A 6,966-nucleotide genomic window follows, 5' to 3' on the forward strand; every position below is an offset into this window, starting at 1 on the left:
GATATGCAGATGACACAACTTTGCTTGCTGAAAGTGAGGATGACTTGAAGCACTTATTGATGAAGATTAAAGACTACAGTCTGCAGTATGGGTTACAGCTCAACATAAAGAAAATGAAAATTTTCACAACTAGACAAATAAGCAGCATCACAATAAATGGAGAAAGATTGAAGTTGTCAAAGATTTCATAGTACTTGGTTTCACAATCAGAACCGATGGAAGCAGCAATCAAGACATCAGCTATATTGCTGGGGAAATCTGCTGCAAAAGACCTGTTTAAAGAGCTGAAGAGCAAAGATACCTCTTTGAAGACTAAGGTGCACCTAACCCAAGCCATGGTATTTTCAGTCGCCTCATATGTATGTGAAAGTTGGACAATGAATAAGGAAGGTTGATGAAGAGTTGATGCTTTTGAGTTATGGAGTTGGTGAAAAATAGTGAAAGTCCCATGGACTGCCAGAAGAACTAACAAATACATTCTGGACGAAGTGCAGCCAGAATGCTCCTTGGAAGCAAGAATGGCCAGGCTACATCTCACCTATTTTGGTCATGTTGTCAGAAAGGACCATTTCCTGGAGAAGGATATCATGCTTGGTAAAGTGGAGGGTCAACAAAAAGGGGAAGGCCCTCAGTGAGATGGATTGACACAGTGGCTGCAATGATGGTTGTAGCAAGGATTGTGAAGCTGGCACAGGACTAGACAATGGTTCGTTCTCTTGTACATAAGGTTGCTGTGAGTTGGAGCCGACTTGATGGCACCTAACAACAACAGCAACATGGGCAAAATGTTGAATGATGCAGAAAGCATCAAAAGAACATGGAAGGAATACACAGGGTCACTGTACCAAAAAGAATTGGTCAACATTCAGCCATTTCAGGTAGCACATGATTAGGAACCAATGGTACTGAAGGAAGAAGTCCAAGCTGCACTGAATGGCAAAAAAAGAACACTTTAGTAATTAAGGAAATATTCATTGAGATGTTTCAACAAATGGATGCTACACTGGAAATGCTCACTGTTTATGCCAACAAATTTGGAAGAGAGCTACCTGATCAACCAACTGGAGGATAGCCATATTTGTGCCCATTCCAAAGAAAGGTGACCCAACAGAATGTGGAAATTATCAAACAATATCATTATTATCACATGCAAGTAAAATTTTGCTGAAGATAATTCCAAAACATCTACAGCAGTACATTGACAGGGAAATTCAAGCTGGATTCAGAAGCGGGTGTGAAATGAAGGATATCATTGCTGATGTCAGATGGGTCTTGGCTGAAAGCAGAGAATACAAGAAACATATCTACTTGTGTTTTACTGACTGTGTGAAGGTATTTGACTGTGTGGATCATAACAAATTATGGGTAACATTGTGAAGAATGGGAATTTCAGAACACTTAATTGTGCTCATGAGGCACCTGTACATAGACCAACAGGGAGTCTTTTGAACAAACAAGGGGATACTGCATGGTTTAAAGTCAGGAAAAGTGTGCGTCAGATTGCATCCTTTCACCATATTCATTCAATATGTATGTTGAGCAAATAATCCCAAAAGCTGGACTATAAAAAGAAAGTAGCATCAGGATTGGAGGAAGACTCATTAACAACCTTTGATAAGCAGGTGACAGCCTTGCTTGCTGAAAGCGAAGAGGACTTGAAGCATTGCTGATGAAGATCAAAGATTAAGCCTTCAGTTTGGATTGCGTTACCAGATAAAAAAAAAAACAAAAATCCTCACAACTGGACCAATAGGCAACATCATGATAAATGGAGAAAAGACTGAAGTTACCAAAGATTTCATTTCAGTTGGATCCACAATTAATGCCCATAGAAAGAGCAGTCAAAAAAAATCAAGTGAGATACTGCATTGGGCAAATATATTGCAAAAGACCTTGTGATAGTGAAGATTGTGTGTTAACTTGACTGGGCCATTATTCTAAGTGGTTTAGCAGTTCTGATGTAGTCATGCCCCATGATAAGATTTGATATAATGTAATAAATTCTATGATGAGATCTGCTATAAGCAGCCCATCGGTTGAAAGGGAGTTTGCTTCAGAGTGTGGCCTGCTTCCAATATATAAGGAGAAGCTCTAGCAAAGTTCTCTGGCTTTTTGCTTAGGATCCTGTGTCTGGCTCATCATTATCTGGACTCAAACCAGTGACCTGCTGTATTACCTGCCGATCTTGGGATTGTTGCAGCCTGTCAGCTAACACACCTTTCCTGATTTTAAATCACACAGTATCCCATTATTCTGTTCAAATGACTGTCAGTCTATGAACATGTTCTTCATGAGCACAATTAAGTGTTCTGGGATTCCCATTCTTCTCAATGTTATCTATAATTTGTAATGATTCACAGTTGAAAGACTTTGCAGACTCAATAAAACATAGGTAAACTACTTTCTGGTATTCTTTGCTGAAAGCAATATAACCAGTAGAGGGCAGTATATACATTATTTTAAAATAATCTGACACATCAATTAATACAAATTGACCTAGTGTTACAACTGATTATGATACAACATTACACTTTTAAACAATGCTAGAATATTAATTTAATAACTGAGCCAGAGATACACTGATGAAGGAGACACAGTCTACCAATTAGTAAGAAGGCAACTGTGATAATACAAGGTGGGCATTATCCATATGGTTTTGGCTTCTGTCTGCCTTTCCAAATTCATACCCTGCTACTCCCCAACTCACAACTGAGCTACCTGTCGTTGCCTTGCACGGACTCTTCTCTCTTCTTGGAATATTGCCCATGCCCCTCTCTGCCTGGTGAACTCCAATTTATACCTCAAGCCTCAATATCATGACTTTTTCAGGCAGTGTTAAGTGGAAAGATGTACTTTCTCCACTCCACTCTGTCTGGGCCATGTTTAGCCCTATTTGTTGTTTGGTGCCATTAAGTTGGTTCCAACTCATAGTGACCCCATGTTCAATAGGATGAAACACTGGGGGTCCTATACCATTCTCACAATTGTTGCTATATGTGAGTGAGCTCATCACTACAGCCACTGTGTCAATCCATCTTGTTGAGGGTCTTCCTCTTTTTTGCTGACCTTCTGATTTACCAATGATGATGTCTTCTCCAGGGACTGGTCCCTCCTGATAACATATCCTAAGTACATGAGACAAAATCTCATCATCTTTGTTTCTAAGAAGCAATATGGCTGTACTTCCAAGACAGACGTATTTGTTCTTCTAGTGCTGTTGCTATTAGGTGCCATCGAGTTGGCTCTGACTCATAGTGACCCTACATACAACAGAATGAAACACTGCCCAGTCCTGTGCCAGCTTCACAATCCTTGCTATACCTAACCTCATCGTTGTAGCCACTGTCAATCCATCTCATTGAGGACCTTACCCTTTTTCTTTGACTTGCCACTTTACCAAGCTGATATCCTTCTCCAGGGAATGATCCCTTCTGAAAACATGACCAAAGTAGGTGAGATGAAGTCTGGCCATTCTTGCTTCCAAGGAGCATTCTGGTTGCACTTCCTCCAGGACAGATTTGTTTGTTCTTTTGGCAGTCCATGGTACTTCCAGTATTCTTTGCCAGCACCACAACTCAAAAGGATCAACTCTTCTTCTGCCTTCCTTATTTGTTGTCCAGCTCTGACATGCATATTAGGTTATTGAAAATACCGTGGCTTGGGTTAGGTGCAAATAGACATGTTTGCTCTTCAGCACTTTAAAGAAGTGCAGCAGATTTGCCCAGTGCAATATGTCTTCTGATTTCTTGACTGCTGCTTCCATTGGTGTTGATTGTGGAACTAAGTAATATGTAATCTTTGACAACTTCAATCTTTTCCCCAATTATCGTGATGCTGCTTATTTGTCCAGTTGTGAGGATTTTTGTTTTATGTTGCGAATGTAATCCATACTGCAGACTGGGGTCTTTACTCTTCATCAATAAGTGCTTCTAGTCATCCTCACTTTCAGCAAGCAAGGTTGTGTCTACATATTGCAGGTTGTTAATGAGTCCTCCTCCAATCCTGATGCCATGTTCTTCTTCATATATTCCAGCTTCTCAGATTACTTGCTCATCATACAGATTGAATAAGTATGGGGAAAGGATACAACCCTGATGCACTCCTTTCCTGATTTTAAACTATGCACTATCCCCATGCTCTGTTCAAACAATAGCCTCCTGGTCTATAGATAGGTTCTTCATGAGCACAATTAAGTGTTTTGGAATTCCCATTCTTCTCAATGTTATCTTTCAGTGCAGCTTTGACTTCTGCCTTCAATATCATTGGTTCTTGATCATACATCACCTCCTAAAATGGATGAGCTTCAACAGTTCTTTTTGGTACAGTAACTCTTTGTAGTCCTTCCATCTTCTTTTGATGTTTCCAGCATCATTCAATTTATTGCCCATAGAATCTTTCAATATTGCAACTGGAGGCTTGAATTTTTTCTTCAGTTTTGCAGCTTGAGAAATGCTGAGTGTCTTCTTCCTTTTTGGTTTTCTAACTCCAGGTCTTTGCACATTTCATTATAATTGACTTTGTCTTCTCAAGCTGCTTTTTGAATTCTTCTCTTCAGATCTTCTTGTCCTTTCTTCTATTTGCTTTAGCTAGTCTCTGCACAAGGGCAAGTTTCAGAGTCTTTTCTGACATCCATTTCGGTCTTTTCTTCTTTTCCTGTCTTTTTAATGAAAAAATTTCTTCACGTGATTTCTTCACGATGATGTTCTTGATGTCATCCCACACTGCCTCTGGTTTTTGGTCATTGGTGTTCAATGCATCAAAACTATTCTTTAGATGGTCTCTAAATTCAGGAGGGCTATAATCAAGGTCAAATTTTGGCTCTTGTAAACTTGTTTTAATTGTCTTTTGCTTCAACTTGAACTTGCATATGAGCAGTTGATGGTCCATTCCACAGTCAGCTCCTGGCCTTGTTTTAGCTGAAGATACTGAGCTTCTCCATCGCCTCTTGCCACAGATGTAGGCAATCTGATTCCTGTGTACTCCATCTGGTGATATTCATGTATTTAGCTGCTGTTTATGTTGTTGAAAAGAGGTGTTTGCAATGAGTAAGTGGTTGGTCTGGCAAAATTCTACCATGCTCTCCAGTGTAATTTCTATCACCAAGGTCATATTTTCCAACTACTGGTGATTCTTGTTTCCAATTTTTGCATTCCAATTACCAGTAATAACCAGCACATCTTAATTGCATATTTGATCAATTTCAGACTGTAGAAGTTGGTAAAAAATCTTCAATTTCCTCATCTTTGGCTTTGGTGGTTGGTGCACAAATTTGAGTAACAGTGGTATTAACTGGTCTTCCTTGTAGGTGTATGGGTATTATTCTATCATTGATAGCATTGTACTTCAGGATATATCTTGAAACATTCTTTGTGATGATGAATGCCATGTCATTCCTCTTCAATTTGTCATTCCTGGCATAGTCGATCATATGGTTATGTGATTCAAATGGCCAAAATCAATCCATTTCAGCTCACTAATGCCTAAGATACCCACCTTTATGTATTCTATTTCCTTTTTGACAACTTGCAATTTTCCTAGATTCATACTTCGTACATTCCTACATGTTAGGATTATTAATGGATATTTGCAGCTGTTTCTTCTCATTTTGAGTTGTGCCACATCAGCAAAGCTTTACTCCATCCACATCATATAAGTTGACTCTACTCTGAAGAGGTAGCTCTTCCCCAGTTACATTTTGAGTGCTTTCCAACCTAAGGGGTTCATTTTCTGGCACTCTATTGGACAATATTTCAGGGCTATTCCTAAAGTTTTCTGGTAATATATCAAACAGTGTTTCACTGGTATTCATAAGGTTTTCACTGGCTAATTGAGAAGTGGATGGCCCCCTCCTTCTGGAAGTCCATGGTTTATTCAACATTCAATATTCTTTGCCAACACCATAATTCAAAGGCATCAGTTTCTCTTTGGTCTTCCTTATACATTGCTCAGGTTTCACATGCAAAAGATTGAAAATACCACATTTTGAATCAGGCACACCTTGGTTCTCAAGGTAACATGTTTGTTTTTGAACACTTTAAAGAGGTCTTTTGCAGAAGATTTGCCCATTGCAATATGTTATTTGATTTCTTGTTATTTATTTACTTATTTTTTGTGATTTGGAAGTTTACAGAGCAAATTCATTTTCCATACAGCAGGTCACATACACTGTGTCTCATGACATTGACTACAATTTACCCCAATGCAACAGCTACCTTCCCACTTCCTTCTGATAGTTACCTCTTCCCTGTGTCCATCCCTCCATGCACTCTTGCCCCCTGAGCTGTCTCCTGTGCATAAACAGCCCTTCTTTCTCCCATGATTGTTCTCTCCAAGGAGTGTATCTACTTCGGGTAAATGTTCAACTCATATGCTTGCCTTTTGTTTGGCTGGAAGCCAAGGTGTGGGTTCTATTCCAGACCTGAAGGGCAGCTAGGGGCCATAGTCTCAGTCATTTCACCAGGTTCTATCAGACCAGCAAACTTAGTCCCCCCTGCCACCCTTTGAGTTTTTTTCCACATTGTTCTCCCTCTCTATCCGGGATCTCCTACATAGATCCCCCTCCAAGTGGTTGACAGTGATAGCCGGGCACCATCTAGTTCTTCTGGTCTCATAGTCGCATAGGCTGAGGATCGTATGGTGTACCAGTCACTTGGACTAATTGTTTCCATGAAACTTTGGTTTTCTTCATTCTTCTTTGCTCCGGATGAGCAATGAGAGACCCATTGTTGCATCTAGATGGCTGCTTGCAAGCTTTTAAGATCCCAGTCCCTACTTGCCAAAATAGGAGGTGGAACAATGTTTTGTGTAGTATGTTACGCCAATTGAGCTTGATGTCCCCTGCGACTATGGTCCTGAGCCCACAGGTTCAACTACTCAGCCCCTCTGGGTAGCTGGCTGTGACCAAGAAGTGACTACAACCTTGTCCCTTGTCAGCTCTACTATACCCCTGGGAGTTCTTACAGAACA

This window comes from Orycteropus afer, unplaced genomic scaffold (assembly GCF_000298275.1).
Source record: "Orycteropus afer afer isolate SDZICR_OR568_19922 unplaced genomic scaffold, OryAfe1.0 scaffold00147, whole genome shotgun sequence".
NCBI lineage: Eukaryota > Metazoa > Chordata > Mammalia > Tubulidentata > Orycteropodidae > Orycteropus > Orycteropus afer.